The 15,666-nt window shown below is 39.2% G+C and overlaps 2 long non-coding RNA genes across 2 annotated transcripts; both read left to right on the top strand.

The window, feature by feature from the left end:
• Positions 1-981: 981 nt before the first annotated feature.
• On the top strand, positions 982-9,497 carry LOC147676742 (uncharacterized). Its single transcript, XR_015302556.1, has 7 exons — positions 982-1,102; positions 2,435-2,555; positions 3,888-4,010; positions 5,339-5,462; positions 6,791-6,912; positions 8,241-8,361; positions 9,430-9,497. It is a non-coding gene; the product is annotated as an uncharacterized LOC147676742 (long non-coding RNA).
• A 1,382-nt stretch (positions 9,498-10,879) lies between these two features.
• Positions 10,880-15,350, top strand: LOC147676741 (uncharacterized). Its single transcript, XR_015302557.1, has 3 exons — positions 10,880-11,000; positions 13,777-13,900; positions 15,229-15,350. It is a non-coding gene; the product is annotated as an uncharacterized LOC147676741 (long non-coding RNA).
• The last annotated feature ends 316 nt before the right edge of the window (positions 15,351-15,666 follow it).

Raw genomic sequence — 15,666 nt, 5'->3', positions numbered from 1 at the left:
TGGAGTGTTGTTAAGGTTAATCTGTCTTTGTACCTCAATCCTACTTTCGAAAAGGACACAGTGCTTCGACTGGTTCCCATTCCTTTACCATTCCCCCTCCTACGTGGCTGGCAGTCATGAATACAGATAGTAACCTACTGCATAACTTCTGATATCTCATCCTCCTGTGTGGTTAGCTTCCACAAGGACAATTGGTCCAGGGGTGTCTGACATCATAAAGCTAAAGGAAGAAGTTGTCTGACATGAGGTGCCATTCTGTTGCCTAGCAGTCTGACATCATAAAGCTAAAGCAAGATGTTTTCCGACTAGAAGGCCACTCTGTTGCAAAGCAGCTGGCATCATGAAGGTAAAGGAAGATGCTGTCTGACATGAGAGCCACTCTGTTGCCTAACAAGGAGTAGGATACATTTATCTTGGTAATGAGATGAGTTGCAGGGTAGACAGGATGCCCAACGAAAAGATGAGATGGTACGAAGAAAGAAATTAGAACTTTATTTAGACTTACTCATTTGTATGAACGCAGGTTTGAGCATAAGAGTCTCAACTTCACCATTGCTGCACTGGTAGGATTTGGCTGAATAGAAGATGCAAATTATGCTATTCATAGTTTCTATTATTCCTGTTAACTGTAGCATAACCCTTCCTCTCTCAACTTACCAGCTGGCTTAATCGCTACTGGTGTACCATATCCTTAGACAAAGGAAGTAAGAAGGGTGCGCTGCCACTTGGCTGGCAAAAAGATTTATATCCCAATGTACGTGCTACAATTCTTTAGAGAGTGTTAGCAAATAAATGAGGCAAGGGAACGCAGAGAAGTATGAGAGGTTATAAACACAAATTGAGATTTGATTTTTTAATTGAGCTGTTGATTTTCACAATAAAAAAGACTCCATAGTATTGATCTGGTTACCCTTTATAAAAATCTAAACTTTTTGTATTGCTCATACTAAATGTACTAACAGTGGACTTTTCCATCTGCAGATTATACTGAATGACCAGCAGTGGCAGTGTTTCACAGCAGAGTTTCTCTGAATTGCCGAGACTGAAGCAAAAAAAAAAAGGAAGTCTTCTGGCATACTGCATCATTTTACCAATTTATGTGGTAAGTAAAACTCCCAATCATTCTTTTAGGCATTAAAAAGATGTAAATAGCATCGGAATGTCCTCACTAATTTATAGTGGGAGCCTGTGCCTGAATATAATTTCTGTCAAGATGGAAGTAATATGTATCACATTATGTTGGTCATGATAGTTAATAAAAGACTGACTGACTCAAACTCTACTAAAACCTGCTTTAGATCCTGGTGCTAACAACGTTCTATTCGAGGAAATAGCTGCCTTTGAGACTGAAATGCACCATCTCACTTATGAAAAATAGTGTTACATACTCAAGGAAGGAAGCTAATCTAACCTCTTCTCCTGCACTCTCTATGTTGGACTCTGATACTCAAGATGGAGTGTTGTTAAGGTTAATCTGTCTTTGTACCTCAATCCTACTTTCGAAAAGGACACAGTGCTTCAACTGGTTCCCATTCCTTTACCATTCCCCCTCCTACGTGGCTGGCAGTCATGAATACAGATAGTAACCTACTGCATAACTTCTGATATCTCATCCTCCTGTGTGGTTAGCTTCCACAAGGACAATTGGTCCAGGGGTGTCTGACATCATAAAGCTAAAGGAAGAAGTTGTCTGACATGAGGTGCCATTCTGTTGCCTAGCAGTCTGACATCATAAAGCTAAAGCAAGATGTTTTCCGACTAGAAGGCCACTCTGTTGCAAAGCAGCTGGCATCATGAAGGTAAAGGAAGATGCTGTCTGACATGAGAGCCACTCTGTTGCCTAACAAGGAGTAGGATACATTTATCTTGGTAATGAGATGAGTTGCAGGGTAGACAGGATGCCCAACGAAAAGATGAGATGGTACGAAGAAAGAAATTAGAACTTTATTTAGACTTACTCATTTGTATGAACGCAGGTTTGAGCATAAGAGTCTCAACTTCACCATTGCTGCACTGGTAGGATTTGGCTGAATAGAAGATGCAAATTATGCTATTCATAGTTTCTATTATTCCTGTTAACTGTAGCATAACCCTTCCTCTCTCAACTTACCAGCTGGCTTAATCGCTACTGGTGTACCATATCCTTAGACAAAGGAAGTAAGAAGGGTGCGCTGCCACTTGGCTGGCAAAAAGATTTATATCCCAATGTACGTGCTACAATTCTTTAGAGAGTGTTAGCAAATAAATGAGGCAAGGGAACGCAGAGAAGTATGAGAGGTTATAAACACAAATTGAGATTTGATTTTTTAATTGAGCTGTTGATTTTCACAATAAAAAAGACTCCATAGTATTGATCTGGTTACCCTTTATAAAAATCTAAACTTTTTGTATTGCTCATACTAAATGTACTAACAGTGGACTTTTCCATCTGCAGATTATACTGAATGACCAGCAGTGGCAGTGTTTCACAGCAGAGTTTCTCTGAATTGCCGAGACTGAAGCAAAAAAAAAAAGGAAGTCTTCTGGCATACTGCATCATTTTACCAATTTATGTGGTAAGTAAAACTCCCAATCATTCTTTTAGGCATTAAAAAGATGTAAATAGCATCGGAATGTCCTCACTAATTTATAGTGGGAGCCTGTGCCTGAATATAATTTCTGTCAAGATGGAAGTAATATGTATCACATTATGTTGGTCATGATAGTTAATAAAAGACTGACTGACTCAAACTCTACTAAAACCTGCTTTAGATCCTGGTGCTAGCAACGTTCTATTCGAGGAAATAGCTGCCTTTGAGACTGAAATGCACCATCTCACTTATGAAAAATAGTGTTACATACTCAAGGAAGGAAGCTAATCTAACCTCTTCTCCTGCACTCTCTATGTTGGACTCTGATACTCAAGATGGAGTGTTGTTAAGGTTAATCTGTCTTTGTACCTCAATCCTACTTTCGAAAAGGACACAGTGCTTCGACTGGTTCCCATTCCTTTACCATTCCCCCTCCTACGTGGCTGGCAGTCATGAATACAGATAGTAACCTACTGCATAACTTCTGATATCTCATCCTCCTGTGTGGTTAGCTTCCACAAGGACAATTGGTCCAGGGGTGTCTGACATCATAAAGCTAAAGGAAGAAGTTGTCTGACATGAGGTGCCATTCTGTTGCCTAGCAGTCTGACATCATAAAGCTAAAGCAAGATGTTTTCCGACTAGAAGGCCACTCTGTTGCAAAGCAGCTGGCATCATGAAGGTAAAGGAAGATGCTGTCTGACATGAGAGCCACTCTGTTGCCTAACAAGGAGTAGGATACATTTATCTTGGTAATGAGATGAGTTGCAGGGTAGACAGGATGCCCAACGAAAAGATGAGATGGTACGAAGAAAGAAATTAGAACTTTATTTAGACTTACTCATTTGTATGAACGCAGGTTTGAGCATAAGAGTCTCAACTTCACCATTGCTGCACTGGTAGGATTTGGCTGAATAGAAGATGCAAATTATGCTATTCATAGTTTCTATTATTCCTGTTAACTGTAGCATAACCCTTCCTCTCTCAACTTACCAGCTGGCTTAATCGCTACTGGTGTACCATATCCTTAGACAAAGGAAGTAAGAAGGGTGCGCTGCCACTTGGCTGGCAAAAAGATTTATATCCCAATGTACGTGCTACAATTCTTTAGAGAGTGTTAGCAAATAAATGAGGCAAGGGAACGCAGAGAAGTATGAGAGGTTATAAACACAAATTGAGATTTGATTTTTTAATTGAGCTGTTGATTTTCACAATAAAAAAGACTCCATAGTATTGATCTGGTTACCCTTTATAAAAATCTAAACTTTTTGTATTGCTCATACTAAATGTACTAACAGTGGACTTTTCCATCTGCAGATTATACTAAATGACCAGCAGTGGCAGTGTTTCACAGCAGAGTTTCTCTGAATTGCCGAGACTGAAGCAAAAAAAAAAAAAGGAAGTCTTCTGGCATACTGCATCATTTTACCAATTTATGTGGTAAGTAAAACTCCCAATCATTCTTTTAGGCATTAATAAGATGTAAATAGCATCGGAATGTCCTCACTAATTTATAGTGGGAGCATGTGCCTGAATATAATTTCTGTCAAGATGTAAGTAATATGTATCACATTATGTTGGTCATGATAGTTAATAAAAGACTGACTGACTCAAACTCTACTAAAACCTGCTTTAGATCCTGGTGCTAGCAACGTTCTATTCGAGGAAATAGCTGCCTTTGAGACTGAAATGCACCATCTCACTTATGAAAAATAGTGTTACATACTCAAGGAAGGAAGCACATCTAACCTCTTCTCCTGCACTCTCTATGTTGGACTCTGATACTCAAGATGGATTGTTGTTAAAGTTAATCTGTCTTTGTACCTCAATCCCACTTTTGAAAAGGACACAGTGCTTCGACTGGTTCCCATTCCTTTACCGTTCCCCCTCCTACGTGGCTGGCAGTCATGAATACAGATAGTAACCTACTGCATAACTTCTGATATCTCATCCTCCTGTGTGGTTAGCTTCCACAAGGACAATTGGTCCAGGGGTGTCTGACATCATAAAGCTAAAGCAAGAAGTTGTCTGACATGAGGTGCCATTCTGTTGCCTAGCAGTCTGACATCATAAAGCTAAAGCAAGATGTTTTCTGACTAGAAGGCCACTCTGTTGCAAAGCAGCTGGCATCATGAAGGTAAAGGAAGATGCTGTCTGACATGAGAGCCACTCTGTTGCCTAACAAGGAGTAGGATACATTTATCTTGGTAATGAGATGAGTTGCAGGGTAGACAGGATGCCCAACGAAAAGATGAGATGGTACGAAGAAAGAAATTAGAACTTTATTTAGACTTACACATTTGTATGAACGCAGGTTTGAGCATAAGAGTCTCAACTTCACCATTGCTGCACTGGTAGGATTTGGCTAAAGAGAAGATGCAAATTATGCTATTCATAGTTTCTATTATTCCTGTTAACTGTAGCATAACCCTTCTTCTCTCAACTTACCAGCTGGCTTAATCGCTACTGGTGTACCATATCCTAAAACAAAGGAAGTAAGAAGGGTGCGCTGCCACTTGGCTGGCAAAAAGATTTATATCCCAATGTACGTGCTACAATTCTTTAGAGAGTGTTAGCAAATGAGGCAAGGGAACGCAGAGAAGTATGAGAGGTTATAAACACAAATTGAGATATGATTTTTTAATTGAGCTGTTGATTTTCACCATAAAACAGACTCCATAGTATTGATCTGGTTACCCTTTATAAAAATCTAAACTTTTTGTATTGCTTATACTAAATGTACTAACAGTGGACTTTTCCATCTGCAGATTATACTAAATGACCAGCAGTGGCAGTGTTTCACAGCAGAGTTTCTCTGAATTGCCGAGACTGAAGCAAAAAAAAAAAAAAGGAAGTCTTCTGGCATACTGCATCATTTTACCAATTTATGTGGTAAGTAAAACTCCCAATCATTCTTTTAGGCATTAATAAGATGTAAATAGCATCGGAATGTCCTCACTAATTTATAGTGGGAGCATGTGCCTGAATATAATTTCTGTCAAGATGTAAGTAATATGTATCACATTATGTTGGTCATGATAGTTAATAAAAGACTGACTGACTCAAACTCTACTAAAACCTGCTTTAGATCCTGGTGCTAGCAACGTTCTATTCGAGGAAATAGCTGCCTTTGAGACTGAAATGCACCATCTCACTTATGAAAAATAGTGTTACATACTCAAGGAAGGAAGCACATCTAACCTCTTCTCCTGCACTCTCTATGTTGGACTCTGATACTCAAGATGGATTGTTGTTAAAGTTAATCTGTCTTTGTACCTCAATCCCACTTTTGAAAAGGACACAGTGCTTCGACTGGTTCCCATTCCTTTACCGTTCCCCCTCCTACGTGGCTGGCAGTCATGAATACAGATAGTAACCTACTGCATAACTTCTGATATCTCATCCTCCTGTGTGGTTAGCTTCCACAAGGACAATTGGTCCAGGGGTGTCTGACATCATAAAGCTAAAGCAAGAAGTTGTCTGACATGAGGTGCCATTCTGTTGCCTAGCAGTCTGACATCATAAAGCTAAAGCAAGATGTTTTCTGACTAGAAGGCCACTCTGTTGCAAAGCAGCTGGCATCATGAAGGTAAAGGAAGATGCTGTCTGACATGAGAGCCACTCTGTTGCCTAACAAGGAGTAGGATACATTTATCTTGGTAATGAGATGAGTTGCAGGGTAGACAGGATGCCCAACGAAAAGATGAGATGGTACGAAGAAAGAAATTAGAAATTTATTTAGACTTACACATTTGTATGAACGGAGGTTTGAGCATAAGAGTCTCAGCTTCACCATTGCTGCACTGGTAGGATTTGGCTAAAGAGAAGATGCAAATTATGCTATTCATAGTTTCTATTATTCCTGTTAACTGTAGCATAACCCTTCCTCTCTCAACTTACCAGCTGGCTTAATCGCTACTGGTGTACCATATCCTAAAACAAAGGAAGTAAGAAGGGTGCACTGCCACTTGGCTGGCAAAAAGATTTATATCCCAATGTACGTGCTACAATTCTTTAGAGAGTGTTAGCAAATGAGGCAAGGGGACGCAGAGAAGTATGAGAGGTTATAAACACAAATTGAGATTTGATTTTTTAATTGAGCTGTTGATTTTCACAATAAAACAGACTCCATAGTATTGATCTGGTTACCCTTTATAAAAATCTAAACTTTTTGTATTGCTTATACTAAATGTACTAACAGTGGACTTTTCCATCTGCAGATTATACTGAATGACCAGCAGTGGCAGTGTTTCACAGCAGAGTTTCTCTGAATTGCCGAGACTGAAGCAAAAAAAAAAAAGGAAGTCTTCTGGCATACTGCATCATTTTACCAATTTATGTGGTAAGTAAAACTCCCAATCATTCTTTTAGGCATTAAAAAGATGTAAATAGCATCGGAATGTCCTCACTAATTTATAGTGGGAGCCTGTGCCTGAATATAATTTCTGTCAAGATGGAAGTAATATGTATCACATTATGTTGGTCATGATAGTTAATAAAAGACTGACTGACTCAAACTCTACTAAAACCTGCTTTAGATCCTGGTGCTAGCAACGTTCTATTTGAGGAAATATCTGCCTTTGAGACTGAAATGCACCATCTCACTTATGAAAAATAGTGTTACATACTCAAGGAAGGAAGCACATCTAACCTCTTCTCCTGCACTCTCTATGTTGGACTCTGATACTCAAGATGGATTGTTGTTAAGGTTAATCTGTCTTTGTACCTCAATCCCACTTTTGAAAAGGACACAGTGCTTCCACTGGTTCCCATTCCTTTACCATTCCCCCTCCTACGTGGCTGGCAGTCATGAATACAGATAGTAACCTACTGCATAACTTCTGATATCTCATCCTCCTGTGTGGTTAGCTTCCACAAGGACAATTGGTCCAGGGGTGTCTGACATCATAAAGCTAAAGCAAGAAGTTGTCTGACATGAGGTGCCATTCTGTTGCCTAGCAGTCTGACATCATAAAGCTAAAGCAAGATGTTTTCTGACTAGAAGGCCACTCTGTTGCAAAGCAGCTGGCATCATGAAGGTAAAGGAAGATGCTGTCTGACATGAGAGCCACTCTGTTGCCTAACAAGGAGTAGGATACATTTATCTTGGTAATGAGATGAGTTGCAGGGTAGACAGGATGCCCAACGAAAAGATGAGATGGTACGAAGAAAGAAATTAGAAATTTATTTAGACTTACACATTTGTATGAACGGAGGTTTGAGCATAAGAGTCTCAGCTTCACCATTGCTGCACTGGTAGGATTTGGCTAAAGAGAAGATGCAAATTATGCTATTCATAGTTTCTATTATTCCTGTTAACTGTAGCATAACCCTTCCTCTCTCAACTTACCAGCTGGCTTAATCGCTACTGGTGTACCATATCCTAAAACAAAGGAAGTAAGAAGGGTGCACTGCCACTTGGCTGGCAAAAAGATTTATATCCCAATGTACGTGCTACAATTCTTTAGAGAGTGTTAGCAAATGAGGCAAGGGGACGCAGAGAAGTATGAGAGGTTATAAACACAAATTGAGATTTGATTTTTTAATTGAGCTGTTGATTTTCACAATAAAACAGACTCCATAGTATTGATCTGGTTACCCTTTATAAAAATCTAAACTTTTTGTATTGCTTATACTAAATGTACTAACAGTGGACTTTTCCATCTGCAGATTATACTGAATGACCAGCAGTGGCAGTGTTTCACAGCAGAGTTTCTCTGAATTGCCGAGACTGAAGCAAAAAAAAAAAGGAAGTCTTCTGGCATACTGCATCATTTTACCAATTTATGTGGTAAGTAAAACTCCCAATCATTCTTTTAGGCATTAAAAAGATGTAAATAGCATCGGAATGTCCTCACTAATTTATAGTGGGAGCCTGTGCCTGAATATAATTTCTGTCAAGATGGAAGTAATATGTATCACATTATGTTGGTCATGATAGTTAATAAAAGACTGACTGACTCAAACTCTACTAAAACCTGCTTTAGATCCTGGTGCTAGCAACGTTCTATTTGAGGAAATATCTGCCTTTGAGACTGAAATGCACCATCTCACTTATGAAAAATAGTGTTACATACTCAAGGAAGGAAGCTCATCTAACCTCTTCTCCTGCACTCTCTATGTTGGACTCTGATACTCTCTTGCCTTGCAGTCTGACATCATAAAGCTAAAGCAAGATGTTTTCTGACTAGAAGGCCACTCTGTTGCAAAGCAGCTGGCATCATGAAGGTAAAGGAAGATGTTGTCTGACATGAGAGCCACTCTGTTGCCTAACAAGGAGTAGGATACATTTATCTTGGTAATGAGATGAGTTGCAGGGTAGACAGGATGCCCAACGAAATGATGAGATGGTACGAAGAAAGAAATTAGAACTTTATTTAGACTTACTCATTTGTATGAACGCAGGTTTGAGCATAAGAGTCTCAACTTCACCATTGCTGCACTGGTAGGATTTGGCTGAATAGAAGATGCAAATTATGCTATTCATAGTTTCTATTATTCCTGTTAACTGTAGCATAACCCTTCCTCTCTCAACTTACCAGCTGGCTTAATCGCTACTGGTGTACCATATCCTAAAACAAAGGAAGTAAGAAGGGTGCGCTGCCACTTGGCTGGCAAAACGATTTATATCCCAATGTACGTGCTACAATTGTTTAGAGAGTGTTAGCAAATGAGGCAAGGGAATGCAGAGAAGTATGAGAGGTTATAAACACAAATTGAGATTTGATTTTTTAATTGAGCTGTTGATTTTCACAATAAAACAGACTCCATAGTATTGATCTGGTTACCCTTTATGAAAATCTAAACTTTTTGTATTGCTTATACTAAATGTACTAACAGTGGACTTTTCCATCTGCAGATTATACTGAATGACCAGCAGTGGCAGTGTTTCACAGCAGAGTTTCTCTGAATTGCCGAGACTGAAGCAAAAAAAAAAAGGAAGTCTTCTGGCATACTGCATCATTTTACCAATTTATGTGGTAAGTAAAACTCCCAATCATTCTTTTAGGCATTAAAAAGATGTAAATAGCATCGGAATGTCCTCACTAATTTATAGTTGGAGCCTGTGCCTGAATATAATTTCTGTCAAGATGGAAGTAATATGTATCACATTATGTTGGTCATGATAGTTAATAAAAGACTGACTGACTCAAACTCTACTAAAACCTGCTTTAGATCCTGGTGCTAGCAACGTTCTATTCGAGGAAATATCTGCCTTTGAGACTGAAATGCACCATCTCACTTATGAAAAATAGTGTTACATACTCAAGGAAGGAAGCTCATCTAACCTCTTCTCCTGCACTCTGTATGTTGGACTCTGATACTCAAGATGGATTGTTGTTAAGGTTAATCTGTCTTTGTACCTCAATCCCACTTTCGAAAAGGACACAGTGCTTCGACTGGTTCCCATTCCTTTACCATTCCCCCTCCTACGTGGCTGGCAGTCATGAATACAGATAGTAACCTACTGCGTAACTTCTGATATCTCATCCTCCTGTGGGGTTAGCTTCCACAAGGACAATTGGTCCAGGGGTGTCTGACATCATAAAGCTAAAGCAAGAAGTTGTCTGACATGAGGTGCCATTCTGTTGCCTTGCAGTCTGACATCATAAAGCTAAAGCAAGATGTTTTCTGACTAGAAGGCCACTCTGTTGCAAAGCAGCTGGCATCATGAAGGTAAAGGAAGATGTTGTCTGACATGAGAGCCACTCTGTTGCCTAACAAGGAGTAGGATACATTTATCTTGGTAATGAGATGAGTTGCAGGGTAGACAGGATGCCCAACGAAAAGATGAGATGGTACGAAGAAAGAAATTAGAACTTTATTTAGACTTCCACATTTGTATGAACGCAGGTTTGAGCATAAGAGTCTCAACTTCACCATTGCTGCACTGGTAGGATTTGGCTAAAGAGAAGATGCAAATTATGCTATTCATAGTTTCTATTATTCCTGTTAACTGTATCATAACCCTTCCTCTCTCAACTTACCAGCTGGCTTAATCGCTACTGGTGTACCATATCCTAAAACAAAGGAAGTAAGAAGGGTGCGCTGCCACTTGGCTGGCAAAAAGATTTATATCCCAATGTACGTGCTACAATTCTTTAGAGAGTGTTAGCAAATGAGGCAAGGGAACGCAGAGAAGTATGAGAGGTTATAAACACAAATTGAGATTTGATTTTTTTAATTGAGCTGTTGATTTTCACAATAAAACAGACTCCATAGTATTGATCTGGTTACCCTTTATAAAAATCTAAACTTTTTGTATTGCTTATACTAAATGTACTAACAGTGGACTTTTCCATCTGCAGATTATACTGAATGACCAGCAGTGGCAGTGTTTCACAGCAGAGTTTCTCTGAATTGCCGAGACTGAAGCAAAAAAAAAAAGGAAGTCTTCTGGCATACTGCATCATTTTACCAATTTATGTGGTAAGTAAAACTCCCAATCATTCTTTTAGGCATTAAAAAGATGTAAATAGCATCGGAATGTCCTCACTAATTTATAGTTGGAGCCTGTGCCTGAATATAATTTCTGTCAAGATGGAAGTAATATGTATCACATTATGTTGGTCATGATAGTTAATAAAAGACTGACTGACTCAAACTCTACTAAAACCTGCTTTAGATCCTGGTGCTAGCAACGTTCTATTCGAGGAAATAGCTGCCTTTGAGACTGAAATGCACCATCTCACTTATGAAAAATAGTGTTACATACTCAAGGAAGGAAGCTCATCTAACCTCTTCTCCTGCACTCTCTATGTTGGACTCTGATACTCAAGATGGAGTGTTGTTAAGGTTAATCTGTCTTTGTACCTCAATCCTACTTTCGAAAAGGACACAGTGCTTCGACTGGTTCCCATTCCTTTACCATTCCCCCTCCTACGTGGCTGGCAGTCATGAATACAGATAGTAACCTACTGCATAACTTCTGATATCTCATCCTCCTGTGTGGTTAGCTTCCACAAGGACAATTGGTCCAGGGGTATCTGACATCATAAAGCTAAAGGAAGAAGTTGTCTGACATGAGGTGCCATTCTGTTGCCTAGCAGTCTGACATCATAAAGCTAAAGCAAGATGTTTTCCGACTAGAAGGCCACTCTGTTGCAAAGCAGCTGGCATCATGAAGGTAAAGGAAGATGTTGTCTGACATGAGAGCCACTTGGTTGCCTAACAAGGAGTAGGATACATTTATCTTGGTAATGAGATGAGTTGCAGGGTAGACAGGTTGCCCAACGAAAAGATGAGATTGTACGAAGAAAGAAATTAGAACTTTATTTAGACTTACACATTTGTATGAACGCAGGTTTGAGCATAAGAGTCTCAACTTCACCATTGCTGCACTGGTAGGATTTGGCTAAAGAGAAGATGCAAATTATGCTATTCATAGTTTCTATTATTCCTGTTAACTGTAGCATAACCCTTCCTCTCTCAACTTACCAGCTGGCTTAATCGCTACTGGTGTACCATATCCTAAAACAAAGGAAGTAAGAAGGGTGCGATGCCACTTGGCTGGCAAAAAGATTTATATCCCAATGTACGTGCTACAATTCTTTAGAGAGTGTTAGCAAATGAGGCAAGGGAACGCAGAGAAGTATGAGAGGTTATAAACACAAATTGAGATTTGATTTTTTAATTGAGCTGTTGATTTTCACAATAAAACAGACTCCATAGTATTGATCTGGTTACCCTTTATAAAAATCTAAACTTTTTGTATTGCTTATACTAAATGTACTAACAGTGGACTTTTCCATCTGCAGATTATACTGAATGACCAGCAGTGGCAGTGTTTCACAGCAGAGTTACTCTGAATTGCCGAGACTGAAGCAAAAAAAAAAGGATGTCTTCTGGCATACTGCATCATTTTACCAATTTATATGGTAAGCAAAACTCCCAATCATTCTTTTAGGCATTAAAAAGATGTTAATAGCATCGGAATGTTGTCACTACTTTATAGTGGGAGCCTGTGCCTGAATATAATTTCTGTCAAGATGGAAGTAATATGTATCACATTATGTTGGTCATGATAGTTAATAAAAGACTGACTGACTCAAACTCTACTAAAACCTGCTTTAGATCCTGGTGCTAGCAACGTTCTATTTGAGGAAATATCTGCCTTTGAGACTGAAATGCACCATCTCACTTATGAAAAATAGTGTTACATACTCAAGGAAGGAAGCTCATCTAACCTCTTCTCCTGCACTCTGTATGTTGGACTCTGATACTCAAGATGGATTGTTGTTAAGGTTAATCTGTCTTTGTACCTCAATCCCACTTTCGAAAAGGACACAGTGCTTCGACTGGTTCCCATTCCTTTACCATTCCCCCTCCTACGTGGCTGGCAGTCATGAATACAGATAGTAACCTACTGCGTAACTTCTGATATCTCATCCTCCTGTGGGGTTAGCTTCCACAAGGACAATTGGTCCAGGGGTGTCTGACATCATAAAGCTAAAGCAAGAAGTTGTCTGACATGAGGTGCCATTCTGTTGCCTTGCAGTCTGACATCATAAAGCTAAAGCAAGATGTTTTCTGACTAGAAGGCCACTCTGTTGCAAAGCAGCTGGCATCATGAAGGTAAAGGAAGATGTTGTCTGACATGAGAGCTACTCTGTTGCCTAACAAGGAGTAGGATACATTTATCTTGGTAATGAGATGAGTTGCAGGGTAGACAGGTTGCCCAACGAAAAGATGAGATTGTACGAAGAAAGAAATTAGAACTTTATTTAGACTTACACATTTGTATGAACGCAGGTTTGAGCATAAGAGTCTCAACTTCACCATTGCTGCACTGGTAGGATTTGGCTAAAGAGAAGATGCAAATTATGCTATTCATAGTTTCTATTATTCCTGTTAACTGTAGCATAACCCTTCCTCTCTCAACTTACCAGCTGGCTTAATCGCTACTGGTGTACCATATCCTAAAACAAAGGAAGTAAGAAGGGTGCGATGCCACTTGGCTGGCAAAAAGATTTATATCCCAATGTACGTGCTACAATTCTTTAGAGAGTGTTAGCAAATGAGGCAAGGGAACGCAGAGAAGTATGAGAGGTTATAAACACAAATTGAGATTTGATTTTTTAATTGAGCTGTTGATTTTCACAATAAAACAGACTCCATAGTATTGATCTGGTTACCCTTTATAAAAATCTAAACTTTTTGTATTGCTTATACTAAATGTACTAACAGTGGACTTTTCCATCTGCAGATTATACTAAATGACCAGCAGTGGCAGTGTTTCACAGCAGAGTTTCTCTGAATTGCCGAGACTGAAGCAAAAAAAAAAAAAAGGAAGTCTTCTGGCATACTGCATCATTTTACCAATTTATGTGGTAAGTAAAACTCCCAATCATTCTTTTAGGCATTAATAAGATGTAAATAGCATCGGAATGTCCTCACTAATTTATAGTGGGAGCATGTGCCTGAATATAATTTCTGTCAAGATGTAAGTAATATGTATCACATTATGTTGGTCATGATAGTTAATAAAAGACTGACTGACTCAAACTCTACTAAAACCTGCTTTAGATCCTGGTGCTAGCAACGTTCTATTCGAGGAAATAGCTGCCTTTGAGACTGAAATGCACCATCTCACTTATGAAAAATAGTGTTACATACTCAAGGAAGGAAGCACATCTAACCTCTTCTCCTGCACTCTCTATGTTGGACTCTGATACTCAAGATGGATTGTTGTTAAAGTTAATCTGTCTTTGTACCTCAATCCCACTTTTGAAAAGGACACAGTGCTTCGACTGGTTCCCATTCCTTTACCGTTCCCCCTCCTACGTGGCTGGCAGTCATGAATACAGATAGTAACCTACTGCATAACTTCTGATATCTCATCCTCCTGTGTGGTTAGCTTCCACAAGGACAATTGGTCCAGGGGTGTCTGACATCATAAAGCTAAAGCAAGAAGTTGTCTGACATGAGGTGCCATTCTGTTGCCTAGCAGTCTGACATCATAAAGCTAAAGCAAGATGTTTTCTGACTAGAAGGCCACTCTGTTGCAAAGCAGCTGGCATCATGAAGGTAAAGGAAGATGCTGTCTGACATGAGAGCCACTCTGTTGCCTAACAAGGAGTAGGATACATTTATCTTGGTAATGAGATGAGTTGCAGGGTAGACAGGATGCCCAACGAAAAGATGAGATGGTACGAAGAAAGAAATTAGAAATTTATTTAGACTTACACATTTGTATGAACGGAGGTTTGAGCATAAGAGTCTCAGCTTCACCATTGCTGCACTGGTAGGATTTGGCTAAAGAGAAGATGCAAATTATGCTATTCATAGTTTCTATTATTCCTGTTAACTGTAGCATAACCCTTCCTCTCTCAACTTACCAGCTGGCTTAATCGCTACTGGTGTACCATATCCTAAAACAAAGGAAGTAAGAAGGGTGCACTGCCACTTGGCTGGCAAAAAGATTTATATCCCAATGTACGTGCTACAATTCTTTAGAGAGTGTTAGCAAATGAGGCAAGGGGACGCAGAGAAGTATGAGAGGTTATAAACACAAATTGAGATTTGATTTTTTAATTGAGCTGTTGATTTTCACAATAAAACAGACTCCATAGTATTGATCTGGTTACCCTTTATAAAAATCTAAACTTTTTGTATTGCTTATACTAAATGTACTAACAGTGGACTTTTCCATCTGCAGATTATACTGAATGACCAGCAGTGGCAGTGTTTCACAGCAGAGTTTCTCTGAATTGCCGAGACTGAAGCAAAAAAAAAAAAGGAAGTCTTCTGGCATACTGCATCATTTTACCAATTTATGTGGTAAGTAAAACTCCCAATCATTCTTTTAGGCATTAAAAAGATGTAAATAGCATCGGAATGTCCTCACTAATTTATAGTGGGAGCCTGTGCCTGAATATAATTTCTGTCAAGATGGAAGTAATATGTATCACATTATGTTGGTCATGATAGTTAATAAAAGACTGACTGACTCAAACTCTACTAAAACCTGCTTTAGATCCTGGTGCTAGCAACGTTCTATTTGAGGAAATATCTGCCTTTGAGACTGAAATGCACCATCTCACTTATGAAAAATAGTGTTACATACTCAAGGAAGGAAGCACATCTAACCTCTTCT

This window comes from Lissotriton vulgaris, chromosome 12 (assembly GCF_964263255.1).
Source record: "Lissotriton vulgaris chromosome 12, aLisVul1.2, whole genome shotgun sequence".
Lineage (NCBI taxonomy): Eukaryota > Metazoa > Chordata > Amphibia > Caudata > Salamandridae > Lissotriton > Lissotriton vulgaris.
This window is presented reverse-complemented; position numbering and strand designations above follow the sequence as displayed.